The following is a 16,464-nucleotide window of genomic DNA, read 5'->3' as shown; positions in this document are numbered from 1 at the left end:
GCTGGCTGGTCAAGAGCCCGTGGGCAGATGCCCTGCTCTTCATCGCCCACACGGCCAGCACCAAGCAGGGCTGCAGCCACACAGCTGCAGGAAGGTCTCCGAGAAAAGAGAGGGATGTCTGTGTGTCACGGGGGGGTGGTCTGTGGGAAATGGCTTTGATTTTGCTTGCAGAAGTCTCCCCTAAATTATCACTGTCTTTTTCTCCTGTGACAGGATCATATGCCCAGAGGCAGCAGATGCCCAACAGCAGCTCCATCACCCAGTTCCTCCTCCTGGCATTGGCACACACGCGGGAGCTGCAGCTCTTGCACTTCTGGCTCTCCCTGGGCATCTACCTGGCTGCCCTCATGGCCAACAGCCTCATCATCACCACCGTAGTGTGCGACCACCACCTGCACACCCCCATGTACTTCTTCCTCCTCAACCTCTCCCTCCTCGACCTGGGCTTCATCTCCACTATTGTCCCCAAAGCCATGGCCAACTCCCTCTGGGACACCAGGGACATCTCCTACTCAGGATGTGCAGCACAGCTCTTCCTGATTGTCTTTTTCCTTTCAGCAGAGTGTTCTCTCCTCACCGTCATGGCCTATGACCGCTTTGTGGCCATCTGCCAGCCCCTGCACTACGGGACCCTGCTGGGCAGCAGAGCTTGTGTCCACATGGCAGCAGCTGCCTGGGCCAGTGGGTTTCTCTGTGCTGCGCTGCAACGGCCAATACACTGTCACTGCCGCTCTGCCAAGGCAATGCCCTGGGACAGGTCTTCTGTGAAATCCCACAGATCCTCAAGCTCTCCTGCTCACACACCTACCTCAGGGAAGTGGGGCTAATTGTGGTTAGTGTCTTAGTAGTTTTTGGGTGTTTTGTTTTCATTGTGCTGTCCTACGTGCAGATCTTCAGGGCTGTGCTGAGGATCCCCTCTGAGCAGGGACGGCACAAAGCCTTTTCCACGTGCCTCCCTCACCTGGCCGTGGTCTCCCTCTTTCTCAGCACTGCCATGTTTGCCTACCTGAAACCCCCCTCCATCTCTTCCCCATCGCTGGACCTGGTGGTGTCAGTCCTGTACTCAGTGGTGCCTCCAGCACTGAACCCCCTCATCTACAGCATGAGGAGCCAGGAGCTCAAGGGTGCAATGTGCAAACTGATAACTGTATCTTCTTCTGAAGGAATAATATTTTGAATAACATTTATAATGTAATTTATCACAGACCCAGAGTGTCTTCTGAATTTGTTGTAGTTTCTCAGGGTATTTCATTTCTGATAAAGGTGTCGTCCCCATTCTAATTCTTTCTGTGATTTTCTTTTCTGAAGGTGCCCTGCTCTCTCCTCATCTAACAAAGCCAAAGGGCCATTAAACCACTATGTTTTTCCTGGGATTCTTTCTTCCAAGGCCTTTCTGGAGCTGCAGGGACAGTTCCTGTATCCACAGACGGAGGGGAAAAGGTTCCTGGCATGGCAGCACTGCCAGGGAACACCACCCCTTGGCTCTCCAGTGCTGTCCTCCTTCCACTTCCACACCCTCCTTCTGACCCCCTGCCTTGGTGTAAGGCCTGAGTGCTCTGGCAGCTTGGTCACCGCCGTGCTGCGTGGCAGTCCTGTGAGCGCAGGCAGGGGCAGGCAACGGGCACTCTGTGACGGTGCTGGCCTCCATAAAATGTTCTGGATTTGTGGAGACCACCTGAATGCAGCACTGCAACGTGCTTCCTTGAACCGAGGTCCCCGTGCCCATTGCTCATGACGAGGGCCATCTCCGCGAGGTGCCGAGCAGGGCACGACACCCCCGGGCTGAGGTGCTGCCAGCCTCTGGCAGGGGCAGCAGGAGGCCAGGCAGTCACTGTGCCTGCTGCAGTGCTCTGCCTCCGCCTTGCCAGGGACGGGCTCGTGCCTCTGAGCACCCCTGTGTGCGTGAGGCTGGGGTTCAACCACGCCAGCAGAGCATGAGGCCAGCTGAGGTGGGGACACCTCCCAGGGCCCGGCCGTTCCTGTGTGTGACTGCAGGAACAAAGGCCACTGTCCCAGGGAGATTCATCTCACCCGCCTTGGGCAGGCTCATTGCAAGTGCCTCTGTCTGATCACGACACCCTTTCTGGATGGTGCCCTCAAATGTGTCCGAGCAATCAGGGAGGTTCTGGGGTCCTGGCAAAAGGCAGACATCCAGCCTTTGTTCAGGAAAAGCAAGAAGGACAATTGGGAGAAATACAGGCTGGTCATCCTCACCGTAGTGTCTGGGGAAATGCTTGTCACGTCGCTGCTGCCTGAGAACATGGCAGCACAGCAGCAGGCACACCGCTTGCTCGTGCCTATGCGAGAAGCTGAAAGGCTCGCAGCCTTGGAAGAGCGCGGTGAGGCCGTGGCATGGTCAGGAGAAAGGCCACAAGGAGGGTGAGGGGTCGGGATGTCCACCTGAAGGGTGGTTTCCCAGGTGGTGGAGCTTTCCTTGGAGGTAGGGAAGAGCAGGAGGGAGAAGCACTGCCACCCAGTGCAGCTGGGAAAGTGGAGACTGGAGGTCAGGAGGAGGAAATGTCACTCAAGGGCTTGTGCTGTGGTGGGAGACGTCGTCCAGAAGGAGTGTGGGATCAGTCCATGTGTGTGTGTTTGCAGGAACAGCGTGTGAGGGTGGGCAGACATGAGTGCATGTGTGGCAAGGGCAGGGTGAGAGCAATGTGGGGAAGCCAGATGGGTGCCTGCAGCCTGCCGGGGAAAAGCAGCAGCCGTGGGACAGCGTAGGACAGCGTGAGATGGAAGGCAAAGGGCACGGGCAAGGCTGGAAGTCACCAAGAGAACCCAAGGGTTGTCCCCTTGCGTATGGCCATTGTCTCTGCCACCAAGGCCTATGAGAAGGCGAGTTGTCCTCTGGCCCTGGGGCCTCATGGCCTCCTTGTGACCACTTGCACTGAATCCTTCTCCCTTGAGTGATACTGCCCAGTGAAAGTTCCCAGCACTGGCCACAGCCTGCCACGCTGAGGCCCGGCACCTGCACTCCGCTGCTCTCCTGCCTCACTGCCCCTGGGAGATGAGACTCCATAATTCCTTTGCTGCTGGAGCCAAGGTGGACAGGGGTGACACAGGGTTTCAGATCCAGCTGAGCATCACAGCTGTTGACCCATCTGGCAGCAATGCTAAAATGCTGATGTAAAGAACCTACAGACACCTAAAGGAACGTTGTCACTGTGCTGACCTGTGAACGTCGGGGTCAGTGGGTTGACCATTGGCTTCCATGAGCCCAGCAAGCCTCTCCCTCACTGCCCCCCCTCCTTCTTCACTCACTTGGTATTTGTAGGGCTGTTCCTGTGCCTAGTTTCTCACGCCTTTCTCTTACAAATGCTGCACACTGTCTTATGTCCTTTCTTGCATTGGTTTGTCACAGAGAGAATTCACAGCTAGAATTACTTATGAGCTCAGGGAGGTAGCAGGTCCATTTCAGAGCCAGCTGAACGTGGCTTTCTTGGCCATGGGGCCAACTCTTGACCTCTTCTCACCTTTGTCAGCCCTACAAACCCCATGACCGCTCCCAAACCCTTGCCATGTAAACCCACGGGGTCAGAAAAGTCCCCAGTAAGATGTGAGGTCATTGATCCGAAGGCTTCCTCAGGCTGGTTAAGTAAGAGTTTGGCCCCTTGCTCTCCCTGATTTAGGTTCTTTATGGCAGAGAAGGGACGCATTGGACCTCAGCTGTGGCACCAGGGCCAAGATCAAACATGTAACAAAAATAGCGGGTACCAAGTGCCCAAAGTCCAATGCATGCTAAATTTTGCTGCAGAGCATACTGGGGTGGTTGGCAGGTGGCACTGTAACGGTGAAATGAAATGTCCCTAAGGAGAGGAAACCCAGCTGTCCTCAAGACCAGAGGGACAAAGGGCTGGACTGTGCAGTGCTGGCACAGACATGTCTGTCTGTGTTGCCTCTGCAGCCCCAGAGGACATGTGGTGCAGGTGAACCTCATGTCCAGGGAGGACAAAGTGCTTTGGAAAGTGTCCTTGGCTATGGACATGCCGTGACCCAGGAACACTGTGAAAACCGTTGGTCTGTTTCTCTAAATGCATTACCCCAGGGGTGACTATCAAGACTCCCGCCTATACTGGGGAGGCACCAGAAGCCTGGGGGTTAGTCAGAGTGGTGCCCACCTACAAGAAACGTAGAAAAGAGGTTCCTAGGACTGTCAACCTGATCGTAGTGCCAGGAAGGTTGTAGAGCTGATCATCCTGAACAACAGCCAACAGCAAGCATAGGACAACCAGGAGGTCAGGACGAGCTAGCACAGATCTATGAAAGGCAGGTCCTGCTTGATGAATCTGATCTCATTTTGTGACAAGGTGGCCTGCCTAGCGGATGAGGGAAAGCCTGGGGGTGTTCTCTACCTGGACCTTAAAACAGCCTTGGACAACATATCCCACTGCATTCTCCTGGAGAACCTGGCTGCTCATGGCTTCGGTGGGTGTTCTCCACGCTGGGTTAAAGCTGGCTGGACAGCCAAGCTCCAAGAAGGGTAGTAAATGGAGTGACACCCACGTGACGACCCATAATTACTGGTGATCCATGGGCTCAGTGTTGAGGCCAGTCCTGCTTCAGAACGTTATCAATGGTCTGGATTGAGTGCACCCTCAGTGAGTTTGCATACAGCATCAAGTGGGGTGGAAGTGCTGATCTCCTTGAGGGCAGGAAGGCTCTGCAGAGGGGTCTGCACAGGTTGGAGTGTTCAGCTGAGTCCAGTTGTATGAAGTTCATCCAGGAGAAGTGCCAGTTCTGCACATGGCTCACCACACCCCCACATAACTCTACAGGCTTGGGGCAGAGTGGCTGGAAGGCTGCCTGGTGGGGAAGTACCCTGAGGGTGAGGATTGACAGATGGTTGAGCATGAGCCAGCAGTTGTGTGCAGATGACCAAGAAGGCCAATAGCATCCTATCTGGTATCAGAAAGAGCGTGGCCAGCAGGACCAGGGCAGTGATGGACCCCCTGTACTCGGCACTGCTGAGGCCACACCTCAAACAAAGTGTTTGTGGTTTGGGCCATTCAGTTCAAGAGAAACGTTGAGGTGCTGGAGTGTATCCAGAGAAGGGCAACAAGGCTGGTGAAGGGTCTGGAGCCTTGCTTGGATGAAGAGGGTCTGAGAGGACTTGGCTTGTTCAGTCTAGAGCAGGCGAGGCTTCAGGGAGACCTTTATGCTCTCTAGAAGTACCTGAAAGGAGGTTGTAGATGAGTGGGGGTAGGTCTCTTCTGCCAGATAACAAGTGACAGGACAAGAAGCAACAGCCTCAAGTTACACCAGGAGAGGTTCAGATTGGATGTGAGGAAAAACATCTTCACTGCAAGGGTGGTCAAGCATTGGAACAGGCTGCCCAGGGAGCTGGGGGAATCTCCAGCCCTGGAGGTGTTTCAGAAATACACAGTTGCGGTGCTTAGGGACATGGTTCAGTGATGACTTACTGATACTCAGGTTACGGTTGGACGTGATGATCTTTAAGGTCCTTTCCAACCTCAATGATTCTGTTTCTGTGCTTCTATGGTCTTGGAAGCCTACCTAGACCACTTGCTGAGCAGGCTGCTCTAGCTGACCCTGCCTCAGCTGCTCAGTTAAAGGTCAGTCCAACCAAAAAGCAAACCATAGAGATATAAGAGCATCTATAGAATGTGTCAACACAAATAGAGGAGCTCATCTGAAGAATGTTTCTCCACTCAAATGGATTGCGGGAAAGGTATTTGATAAATCTGAGAAAAACAAACTTGTTTTTTGGTGGTCACATCCCTGGACAAAAGGAGGGTGATGGAGGGGTCTGGTATTAGGAGGGCACCTGGGTCTCAGGAACTCCTCATGCAGGAGGACGTGCCTGACTGTGAGGGGCCTGTGAGGTCAGTTCTGCCTCTGGAGGTGACAGGCCAGCATCAGGAACGTGGCTGGGACAGTCCCTCTGCCAAGGGACCCCACAGGCCCCATCCAGGAGAAGGGCTGGGATAGGGCTTGTCATGTCCATTTTGCCTGTGGACATGACAGGACAGCGGCAGGCACAGGGCTTGGTCATGTCTCTGGAAAAAGCTGAAAGGCCAGCAGCAGCCATGTGGTTTGGAAGACCATGTGGAGGTGACTTCACTTTTTTGAGGGGAAAGACCACCAAAAAAACCCTAACAGGTTGGGTTCCCTGCTTGAAGCGTAGTTTCTGAGATGGTAAAGCTTTGCTGGGCAGTGGGAAAAATCTCAAGAGAGGAAAAAATGTGACAAAGGCAAGCTCTGATGGTGGAGAGTGGCTATCGGGAGGAAGAACTGTCACTCCAGGGGTCCTGCTGCGGTGCAAGAGCTCAGCCAGAGGGAGCCTGGATCAGCCCATGGCAATGTTGGGGTGAGAGCAAGGCAGGGCAGCGAGATGGTGCCTACAGCCTGCAGGGAAACAGGGGCATGGGTCCAACTGCCGCGATGAGAGATGGGACGCTGCTTGATGCAAGCAAATGTCGATTTATTGTATACAATCACAAGTTTATATACGTTATCAGAGGCCGCGCGCTTTAAACAGATTGGTTCTTTAAACTACACATTACATAAGGCAATCCCTCATCGGTTAACTACAAACAAAGAGCGCTTTAAGTAAGTTTCAACAGTCATCAATCAGCACAAACTTGTTACTTCTCTTTTGGGCCATCTGTTCCTCATTCCCTTATCTTTACTCAGCCTGACTCCTCCTGTCAGTTGTTACCTATTCACATGCCTTGTCCTCCCGAGGTTTGTAGCCATCCTGCCAAGGTTTTATGGCCGTCCTCCCAAGGTTGATGGCCCACAAGCTCCAGCACATCCCCGCTGATCAGCTGGACCGTACTTGGAGACTTGCCTCTCAGGCCCTGTCCCACATCTCCCCCTTCCTGTTGCACAAAAAGATCTTTCTTCACAGACTGTGTTATCCACTTTTGTAGACACCGCAACAAACAGGGTAAAAAGAGTAACAAGAAGACACAAACGGCTAAGGCATAAACAATCATCTTCACTAAACTTCTTAAGCATCCCGACAGTCCCCATCCTCCAAAAAGTTTATCCAACCAATCCCAGCTGTTGGCTTGTGAAAGTTTAAAGACTCCAGCTTTAAGTTGTTGAAATGCTGGTATGAACCGGTTCCGAGTGGTCAGAGAGATTCATGCAGCACATGCCATCAAAATCCTCACAGCCGTGTCCTTGCGCTAAAAGCAAAAAATCGATAGTGGCCCTATTTTGCAATGAAGCATGGCGAACCCTGTCTACATCTAATAAAAGACCAGACAATACATTGCTAGTAGCATTCCCTTGTTGAGCAAGCCAGCAGCCAAGCTTATCTAAAGTTGCTAATGCTTTTCCAGTGGCCGCTCCAGGTATAAAGAGGGAGGCAGCAAAGCGTTGACGAAAAGACCAAAACTCCACGTGGTCTTCACAATCGGGTGCATATGCATGAATGCTACACTTTGCCCTATGAGAGAGACGGTGCTGTAAAATCAGAGATGTATTAGGAGTCAGGACAGAAAGGCGGCCGAGGCTACGTGGACCTCCTATTATGAGAAGGGATGATGGGCCACGCTCTGTCCCCACAAATAAAAAATACTCCCGATGGTAATGACAAGGGGGCATTGCTAGACTTGGACAAGTTTGTTGCCGTGTAATTACACCAAACACTAGCATTCCTAAAAACGGGATGGGCAGGAGAGACATCGCATGCTTTGGACTGATTTTTCCCTGTATAGTTCAACTTCACACAAATACCCATTTTCACTGATCCAAGAAGCTCAATCTCTTGTGGTTCTAGGGTAGCCTGCGGGAGACAGGGGACCCATATGTCCCAATTCTCTGTCAGATTTTGTGACCGATTTGGAAAAATTGCTTTTAAATTTGTAGGTACCGGCCACTCATCTAGCGGTAGGCCCACGAGGCATGTGGAAAAGGGGTTATTAGGTGAAGCAGTGGCAAGACACCAAGTGTCTTGTCTGGTCACATTTGCCAATGTAACCCATACATTAACCTTAGGAAGTGCAGGAAGAAATGGGTAGCCTTGCACAATCCCTACTGTCACCATGAAGATAAGCACTATTTCAAAAATTGTTTCTGGCCTGCCCTTAGCTTCCATGCAAATCGTTTTTCACATTTTTCTTTAGTCTACTCCCAGTTTTGTTTAAGAACAGTCCAAACAGCAGGCACCAGGTTAGTCTTACTGCACTCAAAACCACAGAGCAGGACTCTTTCTGCTTGTTTATATACAGATAGGGTCCAGTCCCGGGAATATCCCCAATATCTTTGTTCTTCTGCTGACTCGTGACCTGAAGTAAGCAGAATTTTAACAGTATTAATTCCATTAACAAGACAGCCTTCACACCATCGTTTGGCTAATACTACTCTACACCACCATTCCTTTTTACAGTTAGAGCACACACATAAGACCCAAGGCTTACAGTGCCCGCATACAGCACATGAAATTCCCGTGACTGATACTTCTCTACGTTGATTCATTTAGTTATTTTCAGTCCACAGCGTTCAGTTTATACTGCTTCTTCAGTTATTTGTGATCCCAGAAGGTTCAGAAGCTTGTCGATCGAGGTGATGATGCAGGGGATGATCCGGAGGATGATTGGAGTCCTCACCAGATGATTGTGGTAGGGATTCATGGAAGGGTCGTATGTTCTTCACCAGAATCCACCCGGGGCATTTTTCTGTGGAAACACAAGCATAACCTCTTCCCCATGTCACAAGAGGATATGGTCCCATAATCTTACCTGTTTCTGGATCACGGACCAACACCGGAGGTTTAATTCATGCCTCAAGTGAAGCATTCACATTAAAATGCCCAACTATCGGAGGATTATTATCTATTAAAGAACAATTCAAAAAATTGAAAACACACAGAGCTTTCTTTAGTCGTTCCTCAGGGGTTGCAGTCCCCATTCCCCCTTTTTGTTGTTGTAGTAAGCGTTTCAAAGACTGATGAGAGTGTTCAATCAAAGATTGGCCAGTAGGGGAATGAGGAGTACTGGTAATGTGAGATATGCCCCATGAGTCAAGAAAGCCCTTTGTTGCAGCTGAGATATATGCGGGACTGTTGTCCGTTTTTATTTGGGAGGGTATGCCCAAGGTGGCAATAGCATGCATCAAATGCTTGCGGACATCACGAGCTTTCTCTCCTGTGTGACAAGAAGAAAAGAGAGCACCTGAAAAGGTGTCAATAGAGGAATGGGCATAGTTAATTTACAAACTCTGGATAATGTGTAACGTCCCTTTGCCATAGTTGTAAGCTCTGTAGTCCTCTAGGATTAACCCCTCCTGCCATGGACCAAAAGAATGCCTTTGACAGTCAGGACAGATGGTGATGGTATTGGACGCTTGTTGGGAGGTGAGCCCAAACTGCCGTTTGAGACCTCCAGCATTCTGGTGAAAGAAAGAATGGCTTAGTTTAGCCTGTGCTAGGTGATCTGGTAGGACTCGTACTGGTAAAGTGAGCATATCAGCTCGTCGATTCCCTTCTGCAATAAAGCCAAGTAAAGAGGTATGTGCCCTGACATGCATAACAAAATAGGGGTGAGGGCGAGAGTCTAAGAGAAAGACAAGCTCTTGTGATAAGGCAAAGAGTTCAGAATGTGAGACATCACGTAGTACAGATGCTTCAGCTTGTTCTACAATCCCTGCAACATAAGCTGAATCCGTAACAAGATTAAGCGGTGTGGACCACCTTCAAAAAACTCGAACAACTGCAGCCAGTTCCACTATCTGAGGAGAACTGAGAGAGAGGGGGGTTAAGAGATAAAGTTTAACGATTACGATAGTCTGCTTAGCTGTTTAGGGTAATGATAGTCTGCTTGGCCGTTTAGGGTAAAGTTTAACGATTATGATAGTCTGCTTAGCTGTTTGCCAGATCTTACATGGTTTGTTTGGGTGCTGTGATAAGGTATACGGGAGTAAAGAGCCTTATGACCATATAAGTCCAGCTTTATGACCATATAAGTCAAAAGAACAATTACAACCTTGCAAGAACAAGCCAAAGCCGGTTCTGCGGTTTGGACAAAAACTAGGACGTTACTGAGCCTGCGCCAGATGTGGGGGCAACTAGCGGTCACGAGGAAGACTCACCTGCCTTCATCCTCAGGACCCCTGACGACCACTACCAGGGGACACTGTGCAAACTCAGTCGAGAAAAAAATATGGAAATGGCTCGCAGAACTAATTTTAATATGAAGCGGAGATAGGTAATGCATATGTAATGAGATGCCTTATAAAAACAGAGCAAGTTTTCATGTCAGGCGCACATGGTTTTGGCGGGACTACCCCCCCCCCCCCCCCCCCCCCCCCCCCCCCGTGCTGCCTAGTGCTGAATAAACATACCTACTTCACAAACTTGGAGATTGTGGAGTCTGCTTTCCGCACGTCAGTTTTGGCGAGCCAGCCAGGAGGATCTCCACTCGGCTGCAGGACCGACTGCGGAGCGGACGCTCCTAGGCGCGCCCCGAGCATTTTACTCGGAGGAGTCTCCGCTGCCGGCTGATCACCGCGGGAGTGGACAACAGCCTCTTGAAGCTGCGGATTTAACGGTATGTTTAACGAAGGGACTTAAGCGTATGCACATTCGGGGCTGCTGATAAATCGCGCAGAGACGTCTGGCGTGCAGCATAGTGCCCGTGGGTTGGGTACCTATAGGGTTTGGGACTGCAATTGGGAAACTCGCTGGCCGGTAGAGCGGCCGGTAGCGATCTCGAGGATAGATCGACTGAGTTCGAGGTAACCGCTGTATCTTGTTGTTGGGAGCCAGGAGAGGCAGGAGAGGGGTAAGCGGGCCTCTTGTAATTCACAAAATATTTGCAGCTGCTAAAAGGTTGTTAACTGGAGTGATGCTATGTTAGATTTCTCTTGGTATTGATTTTGGTTATGGCAATAAGGCATTTGGAATAGACTACCGATTTGAATTTGTCGAACCATAGTGTTTGTGTGAAGTGATGTGTGTGTGATTTTCTCTGAGTGCATGGACGTCCGTGAGAGTGGAATTGAGTGAGAATAAGTGAGAGCGTGGCTGACAGGCGTAAAAAAAGAATTTAAAAGTCAGTTTAAATTCCTTAAGAGTATATCGAAAATGGGTAACACCCAAGGAGGGATACTAAAAAAGAGTCCTCTGGGTTGTATACTCACCCATTGGAAGGATATTGTTGGGAAGGGAAGCACAGAAAGTAAAAAGACCCTCATTAAATATTGTAATCAGTGGTGGCCATTGTATAAGTTAGAGGGCGAAGTTAAGGGGCCGTTTAATGGCACATTGGATTATAATACTTTGTTACAGCTTATGCTGTTCTTGAGAAGAGAAGGGAAATGGGATGAAGTGTCATATGCAGATATGTTTTTCACGCTGCGAAACCATCCGGAGTGGCAAAGGGACTGTGGGATAACACCCCCACAGGACCCTATGGTACTCGCATTGGAGCGAGAAAATAAAGGGGGTAGAAGTAAACTGAAAAGATGCTGTTCTTCCTGCAGCATTGGGCAGAGGTGTACAAAGGCAGACAAAGTTCACCAAGCCCCAGAACAAGACTTAAATGACTTGTTTAAACCTCCCCCCCCGGGCACGGGACCAGGATGCGGACTTGGAAGGAGTTTCAAATCCTCCTGATAGCCCTGTATCTTCCCACACTCGGCAGAAGTCTATTTTACAAGCACCCATCCGAGAGGCGGTGGGGCCAGATGGTGGAACAATGCTACTTAAAGTGCCTTTCTCCACTGCTGATTTGGGAGAGTGGAGAAAGATTGCAAAGGATTATAGAAATGACCCGATAAGTGCAGCCAGGCATTTCCAATTTATCGTAAAACAACACAATCCCGATTGGAATGATATACAATTATTATTGGAATATTTGACTGAAACTGAGAAACAGCTAGTTTTGAAAACAGCAGGAAATTTGGCCGAAGACCATTATAAAATTACAGGAGGGGATGTTAAGGAACATTTCCCCCTCCAAGACCCAAAGTGGGATGCTAATAGATCGGCACATATGCAAAGATTACAGGAATATCAGGAATGGATTTCGAAGGGAATGGAGAGAGCAATTCCCAAAACTATAGACTGGTCAGCTTTATATGCAGTTAAGCAAACTCCTTCTGAGTCCCCTTCTGAGTTCCTGGATCGGCTGAGGGATGTGATGCGCCGTAACACGCCGCTGGACCCTGGGTCTGAGGTAGGGATCCAGCAATTAGTTTCTTTATTCCTGGGTCAATCTGCAGGGGACATAAGGCGAAAACTTCAAAAGCCGCTTTCTACAGAAGGTAGAAATTTGGAAATATTGTTGGATGAAGCATGGAGGGTGTTTAGTAATAGAGAAGAAGAAAATCGGCGGGGACAAAGGAAATTGATAGCTGCCATTCAAGAAAAAGGGGAACGGAGAGGTGGTAGGCGAGATTCGTCTCGATTAGAAAGGGATCAGTGCGCTATATGCAGGGGCTTTGGTCATTGGAAAAGGGAATGTCCTAGAAACAGGGAAGGGGGTCGGAAAACCTCGGCAAATGTGAAGATAGCCAATGTAATAGAAGACTGACGGGAACCTGGGGAATCTACCCTAGCGGATCCACTGGTTATAATTAAGCTAGGGGAAAAGCAGCAACAAGTGGAGTTTTTGATAGATACAGGAGCGACATATTCGGTTTTGAATCAAGCCTTAATGCCTTTAGGAGATGATTACGTTGTAGTACAGGGAGCAACTGGTCAAAGTGAAAAGGCGTATTTTTGCGAACCTTTAAAGTATAAATTGGGAAAGCAATGGGGTATCCACAAGTTCTTATACATGCCCAACTCCCCAAAGGCACTTTTGGGGAGAGATTTGTTGGAACAATTAGGAGCAAAGATCACGTTTGAAAAAGGGGAAATTACTCTGGAGGTAAAGGATCGACAATATACACAGGCATTAAGTCTAGTCCTAACCAGTCTCCCCTCAGAAGGGAAAATCGATGAGGAAATTCTGAACCAAGTGTATCCAGGAGTCTGGGCTACTGATGTGCCTGGAAGAGCGAAAAATGCTCCACCTGTTGAAGTTAAGATAAAGGAAGGTCAACGACCAGTAAGGATTAAACAATAGCCTCTAAAGAAAGAGGACAGGGAAGGAATCCGGCCAGTGATAGAAAAATTTTTGCAGCTAGGACTATTAAAGGAATGTGAGTCTGAATTCAATACTCCTATATTACCTATTCGGAAGCCCGATGGGTCATATAGGGTGGTTCAAGACTTGCGCGCAGTGAACAGGATTACTGAGGATCTCTACCCAGTCGTGGCAAACCCGTATACCCTACTGACTGCATTGGCACCTGAATTAATCTGGTTTACTGTTCTAGATTTAAAGGATGCTTTCTTTTACCTCCCTCTCCACGAAGCCAGTCAAAAGTTGTTTGCATTCGAGTGGGAAAATCCTAAAAGTGGTTGAAAGACCCAGCTCACTTGGACGGTGTTGCCGCAAGGATTCAAGAATAGTCCTACCATCTTCGGCAATCAGCTTGCGAGAGACCTGGAATCCTGGGAAGCCCTGTCCGAGAAAGGAAAATTGTTACAGTATGTGGATGATATCCTGATTGCTACCAACACAGAGGAAGATTGTATGGCGTGGACGGTGAGTCTGTTGAATTTCTTAGGGCTTCAAGGATACAGGGTGTCCAAGAAGAAGGCCCAGGTAATGCAGCGTAAAGTGAATTATTTGGGCTATGAGATCAGTGCGGGACAGAGAACTTTGGGGCAGGCCCGCAAAGAGGTGATATGCCAAACTAAAAAACCCCAGATGGTAAAGGAATTGCGAACCTTTCTGGGAATGACAGGGTGGTGTCGATTGTGGATCTACAATTATGGACTGCTTGTTAAACCATTATATGCGCTGACAGCGACTGAGCAGAAACACCTCAAATGGAATAAAGAGGCTGAACAAGCTTTTGAACAACTAAAGAAGGCTCTGATGTCTGCCCCGGCTTTAGGACTCCCGGATGTGGGTAAGCCATTCCTCCTCTTTTCTCACGAGAAACAGGGCATTGCCCTAGGAATATTGGCACAGGAGCTAGGTCCGTATCGTCGGGCAGTTGGCTACCTCTCTAAACAGTTAGACGCGACTGCAAAGGGCTGGCCTGGATGCCTTAAGGGCAGTTGCGGCTGTGATACTAAATATACAGGAAGCCCGAAAATTCACCCTGGGCCAGAAAATGACTGTTTTTGTGTCCCATGCAGTGTCGGCAGTATTGGAGGCAAAGGGTGGACACTGGCTATCTCCACAAAGATTCCTGCAATATCAAGCTGTAATAGTGGAACAGGATGATGTGGAAATCGTGGTTACTAACATTGTCAACCCAGCTTCTTTTCTCAGTGGAAACACAGGAGAACCAGTGCATCATGACTGCTTGGAAACTATTGAAGCGACATACGCAAGTCGCCCAGACTTAAAGGATAGCCCCATAGAAAACGGAGAAAACTGGTTCACAGACGGGAGCAGCTATGTCCTGAATGGCAATCGACATGCAGGATACGCCATCACCACCAGTCAAGAGGCAATAGAGTCAGGACCTTTGCCCATGAACACCTCCGCACAAAAGGCAGAAATAATTGCCCTAACTCGAGCCCTGGAGTTGGCTCAGAGCAAAACTGTAAACATTTACACAGACTCAAAATATGCCTTTGGAGTTGTACACGCACATGGAGCAATTTGGAAAGAAAGAGGTTTATTGAACTCCCAAGGAAAGAATATCAAACATGCAGAAGAAATTCTGAAGTTACTAGAAGCTGTCCAACTCCCTGAGAAAGTGGCAATTATGCATATTAAGGCACACCAGAAAGTGAGCTCAGGTTTGGAAAAAGGGAATGAACTGGCGGACAGAGAGGCAAAACAAGTGGCCAAAATGAAAATAAAAGTAGCAGGGTCTTTAATCCCCGATAGGCATATTTCCCTACAAGATAAACCAAAATACACTAGGGAAGATCAGAAACTTATTTCAGACTTAGAAGGGTCATATAATGAAGAGGGATGGGCTTATACCCCACAGGGAAAGTTAATTGTCCCCTCATATTTACTGTGGCACTTAATACGGGAAGAACATAGGAAGAGACATGGGGGAATGGAGGCTCTGTATAAGCATCTGATAAAAGATATTGTAGCTAGAAACTTACATACCACAGTGAGACAGGTGACTCAACAGTGTGACCTTTGCCTCCAGACTAATCCAAAGAATACTCCCAAATTAGAAATGGGCCAGATTGGAAAGGGTAATGGGCCTGGACAACAATGGCAGGTTGATTTCACAGAACTTCCAAGAAAAGGGGGGTACCGATATTTGCTGGTATTAACTGATACCTTTTCAGGTTGGCCAGAAGCGTTCCCAACCAGAACTGCCAAGGCTCGGGAGGTAACTAAAATACTAATACAAGAAATAATACCGCGTTTTGGGGTTCCAGCAACCATATCCTCTGACAGAGGACCACACTTTGTTTCAAAAATAGTGCAACAAACCAGCCACCATTTAGTTATAGATTGGCAACTTCACACCCCATATCGCCCTCAGTCGAGTGGCCAAGTGGAGAAAATGAACCACTTAATCAAACAGCAAATTGTAAAGTTGGGACAAGAAGCAAACTTGCCATGGCCTCAGTCTCTCCCTTTAGCCCTTTTGCGTATAGGGACAAGACCGAGGGCGAGGGAAGGACTGAGCCCTTTTGAAATTCTGTATGGACGCCCCTATGGAATACAAAAGGGGACATCAATGCAAATTGGGGATGAAATTATGACTTCCTATATGGTGGCATTGAGCAAGCAGCTCAATAAAATTGGAAAACATGTAATTGGGACCCGAGGAAGGGGTCTGGATGGGCCTGTACATGATATCCAACCTGGAGATTATGTATATGTAAAGCCTCTTGCAGAAAAAACCTTGAAACCACAGTGGGAAGGACCATACCAAGTACTCCTCACCTCCTTCACAGCAGTCAAAATTAAAGAACAGAATGCCTGGATTCATCATACCCGTGTGAAGAAGTCGCCACAAAAGCTTTGGACATCAGAAATTCAAGGGCCGTTAAAGCTCAAGCTAAAAAGATAGGATGTGGGTTAAATTTAATATGATTCTGATAATTTCACAGGTGATAGACACAGCGGCCTGGCGAGAGAACTGGTATGTTCAGGCGATTCAAAACATCACCAAAATTTTAAATAAGACAGATTGTTGGATCTGTACCCAAATGCCAAGACATTCTGGTTATGAGATACCGTTAATAGGCATCCCACTGCCAGTTCCCCTGACGAACCGCCAAGACGGCTCCTTTTGGGGAAATACAATCTGGAGCACAGACCCTCAGGTTAAGTGGGGACGAGAATTAAAAATCACTGTCGAAGAGACCAGCACACTGGGGGATAACTGCCTGGTAAGTTCGGGAAAAGGACTGTTCGTGGGAGAACACCCAAATTGTAACCGAAGTCATACATTAAATATGACAGGTAGAGATTTGGGATTTTAAAAATTGAACTATACTGGTCT

General features: G+C 48.8%; 1 long non-coding RNA gene and 1 pseudogene across 2 annotated transcripts; both read left to right on the top strand.

The window, feature by feature from the left end:
• The first annotated feature begins 227 nt into the window (after positions 1–227).
• Positions 228–1,177, top strand: LOC308057995 (olfactory receptor 14C36-like; annotated as a pseudogene). Its single transcript has one exon. The product of its transcript is annotated as an olfactory receptor 14C36-like (transcript).
• A 13,932-nt stretch (positions 1,178–15,109) lies between these two features.
• LOC308057994 lies at positions 15,110–16,255 on the top strand. The gene is made up of 2 exons (XR_013925584.1): positions 15,110–15,837; positions 15,874–16,255. It is a non-coding gene; the product is annotated as an uncharacterized lncRNA (long non-coding RNA).
• The last annotated feature ends 209 nt before the right edge of the window (positions 16,256–16,464 follow it).

The sequence above is a fragment of the Falco punctatus genome (genome assembly GCF_963210335.1).
Source record: "Falco punctatus genome assembly, contig: scaffold_43, whole genome shotgun sequence".
Taxonomy (NCBI): Eukaryota; Metazoa; Chordata; class Aves; order Falconiformes; family Falconidae; genus Falco; species Falco punctatus.
The sequence above is the reverse complement of the archived record's forward strand: the minus strand, read 5'-3'. Positions and strand labels throughout refer to the sequence as shown.